This window comes from Dermochelys coriacea, chromosome 10 (genome assembly GCF_009764565.3).
Source record: "Dermochelys coriacea isolate rDerCor1 chromosome 10, rDerCor1.pri.v4, whole genome shotgun sequence".
Classification (NCBI taxonomy): Eukaryota; Metazoa; Chordata; order Testudines; family Dermochelyidae; genus Dermochelys; species Dermochelys coriacea.
Window position 1 is genome coordinate 44,310,140 of NC_050077.1, and position 16,253 is coordinate 44,326,392.

The 16,253-nt window shown below is 42.5% G+C and overlaps 1 protein-coding gene across 33 annotated transcripts in view; it reads left to right on the forward strand.

The window, feature by feature from the left end:
* Positions 1-16,253, forward strand: part of MYO9A (myosin IXA) — a 471,574-nt gene that overhangs the window by 233,152 nt on the left and 222,169 nt on the right. The window contains exon 1 of one of the 33 annotated variants that reach the window (XM_043494433.1): positions 8,791-8,795. The exons of the other annotated variants lie outside the window; for them this stretch is intronic. The gene's annotated coding sequence lies outside the window, so the exon portion shown is untranslated. Of the gene's footprint in view, positions 1-8,790; positions 8,796-16,253 lie in introns of those variants that run through there. 33 annotated transcript variants of the gene reach the window in all.

Sequence of the window (16,253 nt, forward strand, 5' to 3'; positions counted from 1 at the left end):
GGGACTTGTGGGACCCCACTCGTTACGCCCTTCCAGTTTGACTGGGAACCACTGATAACTACTCTCTGGGAATGGTTTTCCAACCGCTTATGCACCCACCTTATAGTAGCTCCATCTAGACTACATCTCCCTACTTTGTTTAAACTTAATGCATTCATGGAATTCAGTATTGATCTTACTCCAATATTATATTAAGATTTTTCAAGTTTTTACATTTTAAAACTTTGCAGACTAATATTAACTGGTTGTAATGTAGAATGACTTCATGAAATTGCTTTAAATGTAAGGAGGAAAAATCTCCCTCCAGCCTCAGAGTAATCACACAATATTTGAATCAGTTTTTTTTTTTCCTGATCTAAAGGAATGAAGGAAATTGGCCTAATAATGGAAGCCTGATTACAGCCTCAACTATGGAGGTTCTCTCTCTTTAATCTTATTCTGTTGAAAGTAATACCTGCCTCCCCTTGGCTCTCAGAAAAGCCTCACAGCACATTCTCATTGTTAGAATTGACATAACTGGTACTTTCATTCATATTATTATTAATATATAAATCAGTACCAGGAATAGTTTCTCTTTGAGAAAACACTTTTTTTTTTTTTTTTTTGGTCCTGGCAAAAGCAAATGATATGAATTGTAACCATAAAATTATATGGATATTCTAAAATTGTCAATCATATGATGTGAAGAGGTGCTGTCAACCCTAAATATATCATTTTTAAACGAAGGTAAGTCTCATGCAGTGTCCCTCCTTGAAGGTTGTCTTTATATATATGTGTGTGTGTGTGTGCATTAAGAGTTTTTGAGGAAAATTGGATTGCCTACATGTTGAATGGGATGTGCCTTCCTTTAATGACTGTACCTTTGGGGCCCTAAAGACATTTGCAGTGCCCCAAATTAAAAATAGCAAAGAATATGTACTGAAGAGACATTGTATTGTTTGATGAAGCCAACATAAGAGATGGAACTAGAAATGTAATGTCATGTTCAAATGAATATTTTCTGAATGGTTCTGTATGGAAAGCTTTCCACAAGATTGTGGGATAAATGTATTATACTATAGTAGCCATATAGCAGTGCTACAGGTATTGTTACGAGAACATCTCTATTAGAAACCCTACTTTCAGGGGATTCTAACTTCTGTTAGGTCATTTCTGGGAGATGAGAATATAGTGGAAAAGTTGTTTTTCAGTAGTCTACTAATTAGTTTTTAAGAATTTGCCATGGACTGGATTATCTTAATTTTACTTCTCTAGAGTATCTGTCCAATGGCCAGGTATTCCTCCCACTGAATTTTTTGTACTTTATTTGATGTAGGAAATATATGTAACTATATATGTAAAAGTTGTATATGTATCTCTCTTTGTACCCTGTGGGAAGGTTAAATTTGAGAGATGGCCAGTGGGGAAGTAGGAGAGAGGCTGCTAGGCTCCTTCTAATGCTATCTTGAAGGTGAAGAGGGATTAAGACTTTTCTCCAGATTTTGAGGTAGCATTGGGAGACATCCTGTTGTCTCTCTCTTTTGAGATGTCCCCTTCTTTTCTTTCCCAGGCTACAAATGTAATACTCTCTAGGGTATATTGTACTCTAGATACCCATGAAACTGATTTGAATGATTGCATTGGGATGTTGTTTGAGTGTATGGTGGCAAAGTTGCACCAGCACACTTTGTTGTATATAGCATTTTTTTTCTTCCCTTGCCTTCCTTTCTATTTAATTTGGCAAACAAATCCAAAGAAAAATAAAGTGAATTCATTAAATTCAAGCTATCCGAATGTATGGTTTTCCCAACAGCCATAGTTCTTTCAATCTACATTATGGGAAAAATGTAACAGTTTATGTAGTACTTAAAAAAATAAATAAATAAAAATAAAAGCTATGTAAGTGGAAAGTCACTGAGTTTAGGTTGCTGGAGGAATAAATGACAGGTTTCTTTGAACGTCTTTATTTTCACATTTAAATTCTCATCCATAAGCTTGTGCTAATGTTCTGATATTTGTGTGGGGAGGTTTATTCTTCAGAACTTTATTCAGGACTGAATTGTAGAGAACTCTGGGGAAGCTGCTGTAAAGGGAAGCTAGTGTTGAAAGCTGTGAGGGAATATGAAGGGTGATAAAGTGCTGAGATGGTCTTCATTATTCGTAAGCATTGACAATGTGTTCCAAAATATTGTACTTTTTTGATTTGTTAAAACATTCAGACTAAGTATTTGTTGTAAAAGCAAACTGCTGCATAGGATTTTGTCCAGACTCTGTGGATCATTTCATTAACAGCAAGACTTCAATTACTTTTTTAAAAATAATAGACAGTGTATGGGTTATGTGAGGGGCTTGGCAAATATTTCTTGGCCTTTGTTTAAACTTCACTGAAAGTCCGTGTTGTAGGATGAAGTCAATGTTGCCTGATGGATTGACCAGATGTGGAATTCTGTAGAAGTAGTGAAGCTATTACAGAGGGAGGGAGAATTTCTGAGACAACAGGTTTCACTAGAAGTCCAGAGGATCTTTTTAAAAAATAAAATGTTTGTGGTGAAGAGCCTGTAAGTACTCACTTGTGAGCTCACTGGTCCCCCCTGTTTCTGTCTGTCTTATGTGTTCCAAGGAAGAAGGTCTCACAACTTAGGACTTACCAATAATAGAGCAGTTTTTCTTATTTGCATGTGTAATTTAGAATATGTTAAGAGTGTGTGAGCATGATGGGAACTGCTTAATCAGAACTCATAGCTGAAATAAATCTTTTGGGAGCAGATAAGCGAGTCTATTTGTTTTTCTGATACTATTTTCCCTGTGTAAAAAGCAGATAATATTTTCCTACCTTTGTAAGGGGCTTTTAGCTGTTTGGGTAAAAAGTGCTACATAAATGTTAAGTGGCAGCTCCCTGCTCCTGGAGCTCTTCCCCACCACAGGGAAAGACTCAAGCAGAGGAGATAGGGTCTGGATGGGGGAAGCTACCTCTCCCCTGTCAGGGCCTTTCCTCATCGCAGTGAAAGCCTCTAGCAGTGTGGAGCTGCTGAAGCCTTTCCCAGAGGCCTCCCCACTGCCAGAGCCTTTCACTGACGTGTAGCTACAAGCTGCACTGTGGGCGCAGCTTTTCTTTTCACTGTGGCAAAAGGGGCATGTAATATACACGTAGCCTATGTGAAGTTGGACCTGGGTAATCAGAAGCAATTTTTTCCTGTGCAAATAAAAGCAATTCAGTTATAAAATAGCAGCGTAATAAATTATACTTACTGAATCCACCATTTTATACTGATGAATGTTCCCTTCCAGCAGCTTATAGCCAGGTATATGGATAAATGCGTGCTAAGAATTTTTCCACTGAAAAGCTCTTTAGCTCTCCCAGAGGAATTCCCCATTCTCTCTCTTGCAGGACAGGCATGTGAGAGAGATAATAAAAAGAAATCAAAAAGGAGGGTAGGAGTACCATGACTGTCATTGCTTTCTCCTCTCAACTATGGCAGTCCACAGTGCAATACAGACCCTCCTTGTTGATGGACATATCCATCAATGGGGTCCAAGGATCTTATGTATCCATCTTTTCCACCTGAAATCTGGGCAGGTGGATCTCTGGTCCACTGTTCAAGAATAGGTTTCTTATGGCTAGTCTTTTATCCAGCCTTTCCTTTGACTTCTTCCCATAGATAGAGGCTCACCTTAAAAAAAGGCTTGAAGGCACATAAAGCAGTTTAATAACTCCCCATGACAATGGCAGTGCTGTCCTTCATGGAAATGGGTGCAAGGGTCCCAGCTACACCATTTTCTCTACACCTGATGAACTCTTATGCCAGCTAGGTAGGTGCCTGGGTTTGGCCATTGAAATGCACAGACCAGCAACAAATGAACTCCTTGTACTCTTGCAGATCTCTTTTTCTGTTTCCCATTATGATAAAGCTGTGTTCCATACTGTTCTTGGATTTGTTCCTAGGATGCTGTCTGCAAATCGCAATAACCAGGAGATGTACCTTCCTTGTTTGTAGCTAAACAATTTATGTGAAAGAGAGGTTACTCCTTAACTTAGCTGCTTAAATCTTATTTTGGAAAAAAAAAATTTAGCATGCATGTTTGTGTCATGGTGAGTTCACACACAGGAATGGTATGAAGTTAAGTGCCTAGGTGTCCTATTGGCTGACATAGTAAATGTATTCATTAAATTTATTATGTACCAAAAGCATCTTACTCTGACTTACAAGCCCAATTGCATATTGCTTATATTATTGATGCCTGCTAGGAAAAGAAAGAATTGACCTCCACCAGAAAAACCTGCAGAGCAACATCTTGGAAGTCATTTAATTCCATTTTGCTGGGTTAAACAATTGATCGGACTGTTTCTGCAAAGGCTTCATTAATATGGTATTTTCTAAGTGTAGCGGTCTACAATAACTTGTCTCAGTATTAGTCAAGTATGGACGTTGCTACTTAGGGTATGTCTACACAGGGATAAAAGCACCCATGGCTAGCCTGGGTCAGCCGATTCAGGCTCGTGGGTCTTAGGCTGCGAGGCTAAAAATTGCTGTATGGGCATTCAGGCTTGGGCCAGAGCCTGGGCTCAGGAACCCTCCACCCTCACAGGGTCCTAGAGAAAAGACTCCAACCCATGTCTGAATGACTACATAGAAATTTTTCAGCCCTAGAACCCGAGCCCTGTGACGCTGAACCAGCTGACCTGGGCCAGCTGCGGGTTTTTTATCCCTGCATAGACATACCCTTGGATTCCATTAGTCCATTTTAGTGGCCTTGAAAGGGAAATTTCCTTGCCTGTGAAATGTTTTTTGTATCCGATACCACAAGCTGGAAATACCCTCCTGCCCCACCTCTGACTTCATCAATTAACTGAAAATAATTTTGGTGGTGGGAGGAGGAGGGGTTCTCAAGTGAAAGCTAATTATCTAGAGGAAAATTCAACTGCAAAATTCTTAGAACTGTTAGAGAGTAATGTGTGGCCCAAAGAATTATTTGATTTCACTGGGGAGCAGAGAGGGGACATGCATTGACCTCATTGCTCTTTTAATTAATACGACCCAATTGTTAGATCAGGGTAAAAGTTGTACTTCTGTTTTCAAAAATGAAGGGCACTAAAACAAGTGAGGCACAGAGATCCACATTGCCTAGTACTCAAATTAATACAAGTTCAGTTTTCTTCAGCTGCCAGATCATAGCAGCTCTGCATTACATGAGAAGCAATCTTAGCCTGTCTGGGGAGTCTGACTAGCCCTCTGGCTGTCTGTACATTGCCACCTCCCTCATTTAGCTGTGTTGACATTTTTAGCAAAGGAGAAGTTGCCTGTCACAATTCACTGGTTTTTAGAGATCCAGTTGCCCAACCACTTCAGTGTTAGTTTAACTTACATCTGGCAGACAGCAAGATCTGAAATCTACATCAATTTTATGAAACAATTACTTCATTTCCCTTGGAAATTGTGTCCCTATAAACAAGACATGGAACCTTATAAGCTTTGCCATTTTTTTTAAACAGCTCATGACTTCCTTGATTTAACATCAGGAAACAGACAAGGAAATAACAAGCACAATGTATAAGTGTGACGTATGATACATAAACTAAAGAAACAGGTTATTCTGTCCCCTTGGCTCCATCAATCTTGATAGGCTGGTTAATCTACCTCATCCACTTGCATTCAGAAAGCAGCAACAAATAGGGATCGACTCTTTTGAAACCTTTAGGTCCCTCTTCCTTTTTTTTCTACACAACTTTCACTACCAGATTTCATTCTGCATCATTGCCCAACAGTTGCAGTAGTTTTCATTCACTTGGCCACTTTTGTCAAAGAATTTCTTTCAGCTGACCACGGCAGGCTTTTTTGTGCAAGCTAAATAGCAGAGATGTGCCTGGAATCTTTTCTTCTGGAGAACCTTCCCAAGCTGTTTGGGAATGCTTAGGAAAGGTGTTTTGTCTATGTGGTCTTCTATTTCCTCCCAATTCTGTGTATAGCAAATACTATTTATTGGCTACCAGTGATTGGTTGAAAGAAATGCACTTTGATTCTGAGGCAAGCTCCCATGTTTCCCAGTTATTGATAAGTCTCGATGACTGTCCATAACCTTGCTACTAGTTTTATCTGTTCTGCAACTCAAACAACGTTCCCACACTCGTAGCTAGGAATCTGGACTAAATTGGAGTTCCAAAATGAGCCTTGTCTATGCATTTGTGACAGATTTCAGCATTAAAGATTATAGCTCTATCCTTTTGAGGAAAGTTGCTTGTACGGACAAGCCTTGAGTTAAATGTACAGTGATATGGCAGAAGATGAAAGGTCTTTCTGTACATTACTCAGAGCCAGGGCCTCAACTAAGTTCCCTATTGGGAATGGTTAATCTGCTAGACATTGCATTTCTCATGTAATGGTTTTTCATATTTTGTAAGGAATAGGGTCACTATTCCCACAGACAAGTGGGTGTACCATCCTGGAAAGAGATTATAGATAATTGCAAGAGTGTACGCCTTAATTCTCTTTTCAGTCTAAATTTCTCTCATGTTAATCATTTAATATTTACTTCATTATTTATGTACCATCCAGAGTGCTAGGTACTTTACAAACAAATAAGAAAGGGTCCTACAGAAGAGAGCTACCTGGCTGAAGTTCAGTTACTGAGGTAATGGTAGGCTGAGGAAGCAATTGGAAGAATCTGTGAGGATGGTATCTGTGCTCTTTATTGAGGGAGTGTATCTGTCATTTGGTACACAGATGCATAATTCAGAGGTCTTATTAGATCTAGGTCTGCTCCTGGGATCTTGATAGCACAGCTGTGGCCCAGAGTGCTTTTTCTGTGTATTAGTACACCGTTTTGGGAGCAGACCTTGCTATTGTGTCCTTCACCTTTGCTGTCTCAAAATTATGCTGCTGTTATAATGGACTTATATCGGGCTATATCAGAAACATTCAGAAACTGAGGCAGGTATACAATATGTTGGCCTCTTATTAAGCAGAGGTACCATAGAAATCATATTATACTACTGCTCATTGATCTGCATGGGCTGCTTATTAGGTGAGCATCTTCTCCCTCACATCCTCAATCATGAAGACCAATGCAAAGAATTCATCTAGTTTCTCTGCAATGGCCTTATCCTGGAGTGCTCCTTTAGCATCTTGATAGTCCAGTGCCCCACTGGTTGTTTAGCAGGGTTCCTGCTTTTGATGTACTTAAAATTTTTTTCCTATTACTTTGAGTCTTTGGCTAGCTGTTCTTCAAATTTTTTTGACCTTCCTAATAATATTTTTACACATCATTTGTCAGACTTTATGCTCCTTTCTATTTACCTCACTAGGATTTTATTTCCACATTTTAAAGGATGTCTTTTTGCCTCTCACTGCTTCTTTTACTTTGTTGTTTAGCCAGGGTGGCTCTTTTTTGGTTCTCTTACTATGTTTTTTCATTTGGGGTATACATTTAAGTTGAGCCTCTATTATGGTGTCTTTAAAAAGTTTCCATGCAACTTGCAGGGATTTTACTTTTGGTGTTGTACCTTTTAATTTCTAAAAAACAACAACCCAACAAGGAGGAGTCCTTGTGGCACCTTAGAGACTAACAAATTTATTTGGGCATAAGCTTTCGTGGGCTAAAACCCCCTTCATCAGATGCACGGAGTGGAAAATACAGTAGGCAGATATAAATACACAGCACATGAAAAGATGGGAGTTGCCTTACCAAGTGGGGGGTCAGTGCTACTGAGTCAATTCAATTAAGGTGGAAGTGGCCTATTCTCAACAGTTGACAAGAAGGGGTGAATATAGAATAGGCCACTTCCACCTCAATTGACTTGGCTCATTAACGCTAACCCCCATGTGGTAAGGCAACTTCCGTCTTTTCATGTGATGTATATTTATATCTGCCTACTGTATTTTCCACTCCATGCATCTGATGAAGTGGGTTTTAGCCCACGAAAGCTTACGCCCAAATAAATTTATTAGTCTCTAAGGTGCCACAGGGATTCCTCGTTTTTGCTCTTACAGACTAACACGGCTACCACTCTGAAATCTTTTAATTTCTGTTTAACATTTTTGTGTAGTTCCCCTTTCTGAAATTAAATGCTACTGTGTTGGGCCACTGTAGTGTTTTCCCTGCCACAGGGATGTTACGTTTAATTATATTATGGTCACTATTACCAAGCAGTCCTGCTATATTCACTTATTGGACCTGAGCCTGTGTATGTATTTCCTGTCATAGCCTAGTGTTAGATTTATTATCTCAGATATCTTTGGGGCAAACTCTGCTCTGCAGTGTTTGTGGGGCAAGGGGCTGGGGATCAATGAGAATTGCACCTGCTTACTTCAGGGCTGAATTTCTCACCCCTCACTAAGTATATTTCTTACATGAAAAGAGCAGCTCAGTGACTCTGGCTGTCCTGGAGGGGAGTCAGATTTGAAATCAACCTAGCACCTCTGCTGGTCTCATTTTAAAAACAGCAGGATAATTTTTAAAAAAAGCCATAAGGAGACGATAGAGGGAAATAGAGAAATAGGACAATTAAAGGGAATGGCTTATAGGTAACACAATCTTACAGGGGTTAAAATTGTTTGGTTTATTGGGTAGTCTTGGACGTGGAAACATTCACAATATTTTACAAGGGCAGCTAGCTGGAATTCTATATCTGAATGTCTTTAGCAATGCCATCCAGTATTCCGGTGTCTGTTGCCTTGGTAATCAGAAAGACAGGGTACCAGCTGATTGTAACTGAGACCTGCATTGTTCCTACTGCCCGCACGTTTGCTATTTAATGTGGGATAATGACAGCCTGAAACCTCCTTTTGTTCCAAGCCTTTGTTTGCTTACAATTCCTGGAGGTTAATTGACTGTTTTGCAGTTGTGAACTGCTGAAAATGTGTGTTTTGTTTTTTGGCTGGCTGGCTGAGTCAGCAAATGACCCTGTACATTTGCCCTGTATTTGCTGAGGCAGGAACTTGGAATTGCACAGGAACTTGGACATGAAGAGATGCATAATGTTGATTCCGAAAGTCATACTTCCTCCAGTACCTAAAGAAAATTGTCAATCATACTGACTTTCTAAACTAAATTGATTTTTTTTGCTTAGCTTTGGGGAATGGAAACGAACTATGAGGAACTGCTTATTAGTTTCTGCACAACCAGACTAATTTTTTTTTTTTTTTTAGAATTGCAAAACAAGACCATAACAACTGTAGTCTGTCTCTAGTGATCATATGGGGGCAATTGCATTAATTCTGTGGTGTTGACATTTGACTTTTCATTACTCAGGCACCATATGCTGGTTGCTGGGAGTTGCACAGAGATGATTTACTATTTCTTGCTCTTCACAGATTTTTTTTAAAAAGTGCTAATTTGGTTGGAGAGGGTGTCAGTCATCCACATAAAAATGCATTAGTTGACCAGTGTGGTGCCTGTAAGGCAGGGGTGGGCAAACTTTTTGGCCCAAGGGCCACATCTGGGTGGGGAAATTCCATGCAGGGCCATGAATGTGGGGATGGAGATGGGGTACAGGAGGGAGTGCGGGGTGTGGGAGGGGGTTCGGTGTTCAGGAAGGGACTCGGGTCAAGGGGTTGGAGCGGAGGAGGGGTGCAGGGTGTACAAGGGGCTCAGGGCAGGGGATTGGGGTGCATGAGGGGGTGTGGAGTGCAGGAGGGGGCTCAGGGCAGGGGTACAGGGAGGGGTGCGGCATGTGGGAGGGGCTTAGGGCAGGGGGTTGGGATGCAGGAGGGGCACGGAAGGAGGTTGAGGTGCATGAGGGGTGTGGCAGGGTGCTCAGGGCAGGGTGTTGGGGTGCAGTAGGGGGCTCAAGGTAGGGGGTTGGTGTGCAGGAAGGGTGCAGGGTGTGGGCTCTGGCCCGGTGCCAGTTACCTTGAGTGGCTCCGGGGTGGCAGCAGTGCGCAGCAAGGCTCCGGTAGGCCTGCCCTGGCCCTGCTCTGCTCCTGGAGCGCAGAGCACGGAGCCCTTTGCCCCCTCCCTCCCCCCGGGGCCGCAAGGACATGGTTCTGGCTGCTTCTGGGAGCGGCGTAGTGCCCACGGTGCCATGAGGATGGCATTCCTGACGGGCCGGATCCAGCCCGTGGGCCGTAGTTTACCTACCCCTATTGTAAGGAGTGGCCTCTTTAGGGATAGAAACAAAGCTGTAGAAGCCAAATGTCCCCCAATAAAAGTAAAACAGTGTACAAAATTGCCCCATTATTTCAGGGCTTTCAGGAATTCTTTGGGTTCATACACAGTGGATTAGTGGTAATCTTTCAGATTGCATGGCTTTTGGGATGCTTCGTGTGGAGTCTGTGCCTGGGACCCCCACTTATTTTGCATTTGAGATTGATTTTAATACAGCAGGATGCTCAGATGGTGTTCCAGGGCCTATGCAACACCATATGCTAATGCTTATCCACAAATACCATACCTCTTTGAAATCCTGCCACTGTGACCAGAACCGATAGAAGCATCATATCCATAAAAAGAACAGGAGTATTTGTGGCACCTTAGAGACTAACATTTATTTGAGCGTAAGTTTTCGTGGGCTACAGCCCACTTCATCGGATGCATAGAATGGAATATATAGTAAGAAAATATATATATGTTGTGTGTGTGTGTGTGTGTGTGTGTGTGTGTGTGTGTGCGCGCGCACACAGAGAACATGAAAAGATGGAGCAAGAGGCTAATTGATTAAGATGAGTTATTTTCAGGAGAAAAAAAACTTTTGTAGTGATAATCAAGATGGCCCATTTAGACAGTTGACAAGAAGGTGTGAGGATACTTAACATGGGGAAATAGATTCAACATGTGTAATGACCCAGCCACTCCCAGTCTCTATTCAAACCCAAGTTAATGGTTTCTAGTTTGCATATTAATTCAAGCTCAGCAGTTTCTTGTTGGAGTCTGTTTTTGAAGCTTTTCTGTTGCAAAATTGCCACCTTTAAATCTGTTACTGAGTGGCCAGAGAGGTTGAAGTGTTCTCCTACCGGTTTTTGAATGTTACGATTCCTGATGTCAGATTTGTGTCCATTTATTCTTTTGCGGAGATTCTGTGTGGTTTGGCCAATGTACATGGCAGAGGGGTATTGCTGGCACATATCACATTGGTAGATGTGCAAGTGAACGAGCCACTGATGGCGTGGCTAATGTATATCTTCTTACTATATGTTCCATTCTATGCATCCGATGAAGTGGGCTGTAAAGCTTATGCTCAAATAAATTTGTTAGTCTCTAAGGTGCCACAAGTACTCCTGTTCTTTTTGCGGATACAGACTAACACGGCTGCTACTCTGAAACCATCTTATTCTTAGTGGCTCCTCCTAATAAATGCTGCCACTGTGGCCAGAACCGAGAGAAGCATCTTATTCTTAGTGGCTCCTCCTAACTGATTAGGGACATCCAAACTTCACATCAGAAACTTGTCCTCAGTTAATGCACTATTTAAACTCCTATATTATGTCTTAATTTAATTTTTTTTAAATTAAGTGACGGAGTATATTTATCAGTCGTCAGAGTGGTGTATGTCGTTTGTGGAGCCAGGAATTTGCTAAGTGGCTTGAAAATTGGTGCAGCGCTGAGTCGTGCATGGGTTCTTTACTGCTGATAAAAATTGAAAGCACTTTCTTTTGAGGAAGTTCTAGGTTCCAAAGGATTAACCAATTTTGCTTAATCTGAGTCAAAACGGCATTTATAAAAATATTCAGATTAATCTGGTCTGACTGTACCAAAGCAATGATCTTAAACAAGCTACCAAACTGTTTAGTATCCTTAATATCTATGAATCTATGAAATCATACATTTGTAGCTGGCATGAAAATAACATGACAGTCACAGTAAAGTAGATGTCATTAGCATACTCTTATCACAGTAGCTAGTCTCATTACTTTAAATTCCTTTACGTCAGCATAAAAATCTTTGAGCAGCTGAAACTGTATTTTCTGATGAAATAATAATTCATTGAAATTGCCTATCTTTGATAGGCAGATCTAGCTCTTAGTGGAGTATGGAGGAGAAAAAAATTGGACTTCCTCTGAGCATTTAAGGCCAGGAACTATCTTTTTGTTCTGTGTTTGTAAAGTGCCTAGCTGTATGGGGTCTGATCCATGACTAGGGCTCATATGTGCTATGGTGATACAAATAAATTAATAATAATCTAAATATCTTTGGTCTGACTACCTTCACTACAAGTTAAGAAAATAAATCTTGACTTTTCAGGAAAGGTCGTATTATATTTTTAACGTATACTGCATCCATTTTGCATCATATGTGCTGTTATGGACGTATAGGCATGATTTTTAATTATACTCTTCCTGTGACTTTTATGAAGAATGATATTGCCTGCTATTTGCTGTTTATTACTAAGCATTTATCTTAATAACAGTAGTACTTACGGCATTTCTCATCTCTCCGTCTCCAAGCTCACAGTGAATCATGCTGTAAAAGTGAAAGGATTCTAACCCACTTTCATATTGTATTAAAATTAATACATATGTCAGATACTGAATTGGAACTTTATTTTAAGCAAAACATGGTGGGCAAAGAGTTTTGCCTTTTTTGTAGTGTTTCTACTCAAGGGAAGGTCATGGAAACTATCAGAGGCTATACCAGTTGTGAATCATGAAATCACTTCTTGTTTAATAAGAAAATAATTTTAGGTGAGAAGGCTACATTAGCATGCCAGATGACCTTTTAGGCGTAAGACTTAGCTATAGGTATTTCCTTTGGGAGTCTTGGTGCACATTAAAAATATAACAAACTAGCTAATTAATTTTCACCACACCCTTGTGAGGAAAGTAGTATTATCCCTCTTTTACAGATTTTGAAACTGAGGCAGAGAGGAGAAGTGAGTAGCCAAGATCGTATAGTAAAATAGGTGTTAGTGTGGGGATTGAACCCAAATCTCAGAACTCTTAGCCTTGTACTCTACCCACAAGACTGTGCTTCCTCCTTTAATCTTTAATTACTCAGTCCATCAAAAAAACATCAACTCCAACAGCTCGGTGCCCCATGACTCTATGATGGGAGCTTTGGAATGCCAGCATGTCTAGTAATTAGAACAGATGACTCAGGGAGTTAGGACTTCTGGGGTCTATTCCCAGCTTTACCACTGATTCAGTGTGGAAGTTAGGCAGGTCTCTAAACATCAGTGACTAAGCTGATCCACATATAAATATGCATTGTTACTTCACAGTGGAGTCAAGGTTTAACTGATGCCAAATTCTAGTGTCAGATACACACATGCAGCTCTCATTGAGATTGGTGTGACCTTGTACATCAGGGAAGAAGTAGACCTGTTTTTTCAATTTAATGTTTCTTCAGTGAAATGACTATACCAGGAATTTCATGCAGATTCTTGCAACATCTAGCAGGGCTTTGATTTTACCTACTGTGACATTACCCAGGGTACAAACTGGACCAACGAACAGCTGTGTCCCCTCAGTTCTCCAACCTGGGGTGCCTTTTACACTGCTTTGCTGTGAGAGCTACCACTCCTGGTCTGCTCACACATAGCCTCCAGCATGTAAGTTACTCCTGGTTATATTGTTTGAGTGCTGTAGCCAGCAACTCATGAATTACACTCCAGAGCAACACTAGTAAATTCCCAGGCCCAGACTTTCCCCAGAAACATGCACTTTTTACTGCCCAGCTACCTCCTGGATAATACAAGCTCATATAAAATCCATAATTTTATTAATAGAAAATCATATGCACAAATCCTGTTATCCCAAATGGAGTTTCCCAATCCAAAGACACTGGTTTAGATAAAACAATAAAACAAATTAACTACAGAAAGATTTTAAGTGACTACAAGTAATGAGGCATAAGAATGAGAATTGGTTAAAAGAAAATAAAACACAACTAATGCCTAACTTAAAAAACCAAGTGAATTCAAAGCAAAGGTCTCAGCACATTATAGCAGTCTTACTGGATGAATTCCTTTCAGTCAGAATCCTTAACTTAAAGGATGTATTAGCATTGTTCTTCAGGTGTTGTGGATGCTGTGGGTAGCGAGAAAGGGAGGAATGATTTGGGGCCTGCTCTCTCTCCTCTTATAGTTCTTTCTCGTCTTTGAGAATCATCTCCAACTGAATCAAAAGCTGCAGGAATGGACTTTATTCCCAGACCAGAAAATAACCGTTTGGTATGTTGAAATGCTTATAGTTATCTTTGGGGACCCAGCCTACCCCTTAATGCCATGGCTCATGAAGCCATACACAGGCAGCCTGGACAGTAATCAGGAGCTGTTCAACTACAGGCTGAGCAAGTGCAGAATGGTGGTAGAATGTGCATTTGGATGTTTAAAAGTGCGCTGGCGCAGTTTACTGACTCGGTTAGACCTCAGCGAAATCAATATTCCCACTATTACTACTACTACTGTGTTCCACAATATCTGTGAGAGTAAGGGGGAGATGTTTATGGCTGGGTCTTATTGGGATCTGGGAAGGGGGCGGGTGAAGCCCGTCCACTGCTAAAGGATCCCCCACAGCCTAAAAGGGGATCCACAGGACCTAGATACCCAAAAAATTCTGGGGGACAACTAATAAAATAACAGGGACAGGAGTGCAGTCAAAGGGTCAAACGAAGGGAACCGGATGGGGACACCGAGCAGAGAACCCCGGACAGCACCCACTGCTCCTCAAAGGTGTCAAGGGAGTCAGAGGACGCCGCCCAGAGGAACTCTGCCCAGATACGTGAATGGACCGAGGATCGGAAATAGGCCCCACAGTCACAGGAGACTCTGTCGGCCAACCTCCTCACTCTGGTTTTGTAGATGGCCATTTTAGCTAGGGCCAGGAGGAGGTTGACCAGGAGATCCCATGACTTTGTGGGGCCATGGATAGGGAGTGGATAAATGAGAAGGTGAGGGGAGAAGTGCAACCAAAAACGTAATAAGATATTGGTGAGGAGCCGGAATAGAGGCTGCAGCCTGGCACACTCCAGGTATACATGTGCCAGGGTATCCCTCACGCCGCAAAAGGGGCAGGTGTCTGGGATTGAAGTGAACCGCGCCAAGTATACACCCGTGCTCACGGCTCCGTGAAGGAGCCGCCAACTGACATCGCCGGTGGGCCTTGGGACTAAGGTGGAATATAGGCTGGCCCACTGGGGCTCCTCACCCTCCAAAGTGGCAGGAGGTCCTGCCATTTTGTATCGGGGCGGGACACGAGGGTGCGGGCATGAAGGGTGTGGAGCACGAGTGTGTAGAGATGTTTTCTTGGCGCGGTTTGAAAGCAGACTGGCTGCATCTCATGCAGCCAGCTTCTAGTGAAGGGGTCAGTTGGGTCCACGGGGCAGGGGTCCAATTAAAAGGTCTGGCGGGCCTGGGGTAACGGGTGGGCGGGGCGTGCCCTCGTGCAGGATCCGGTCGAGATGAACCAGAGCAGCGGGCGGCAAAGCGGCCTTCACCTCCTGAAGTATGTGCTGGGGAGTACAAGGTCTGGAAAGCCCCATGCGCTGAGCGAGCGTCAGGGGATCCAGCCAGTCTCCCCGGTCACAGTCCAGGAGGTCTCCGACTCTTGTGACCTCTGCCAGGATCAACCTCTGGCGCACCGAGCGGGACTCTGCCACTTGCACACGGAGCTGGGGGTTGTGTAGCAGGGGCTCCGTGAGGAGATCTGCCCCCTCAGTGGCCGCCACGGACCTGGTCGTTGAAAAGAGTTTCCAGGTCCGGAGGAGGTCCTGGTAGAAGACCAGCAGCCCGGAGAGGTCTCGCGGAAGACCTCTCGGAAGGAGATAAAGGAGCTGCCGGTCGGTTTATGGCTGGGTGGGAGGTTGAGGCAAATCGCCGGGCCACTGGTTACGCACAGCCAGACACCAGGGCGGTTAGAAGAGCGCAGGAGGGTGCAGTGTGCATCAGAGAAGCTTTGAAAAACAGTTTCATGATTGGCCAGGCTATGGTGTGAAAGTTCTGTTTGTTTCTCCTTGATGAAACTTCCCGCCCCTTGTTCACTCTATTTCCCTGTAAGCTAACCACCCTCCCCTCCTCCCTTTGATCACCACTTGCATAGGCAATAGTCATTGTTGCTTCACATTCTTGCATTCTTTATTAACTCATCACACAAACAGGGGGATAACTACCAAGGTAGCCCAGGAGGGGTGGTGGAGGAAGGAAGGACAAGGCCACACAGCACTTTAAAAGTTTAAAACTTATTGAATGCTAGCCTTCTGTTGCTTGGGCAATCCTCTGTGGTGGAGTGGCTGGGTGGCCGGAGGCCCCCCCACCGTGTTCTTGGGCATCTGGGTGAGGAGGCGGCTATGGAACTTGGGGAGGAGGGCAGTTGGTTACACAGGGGCTGTAGCGGCGGTCTGTGCTC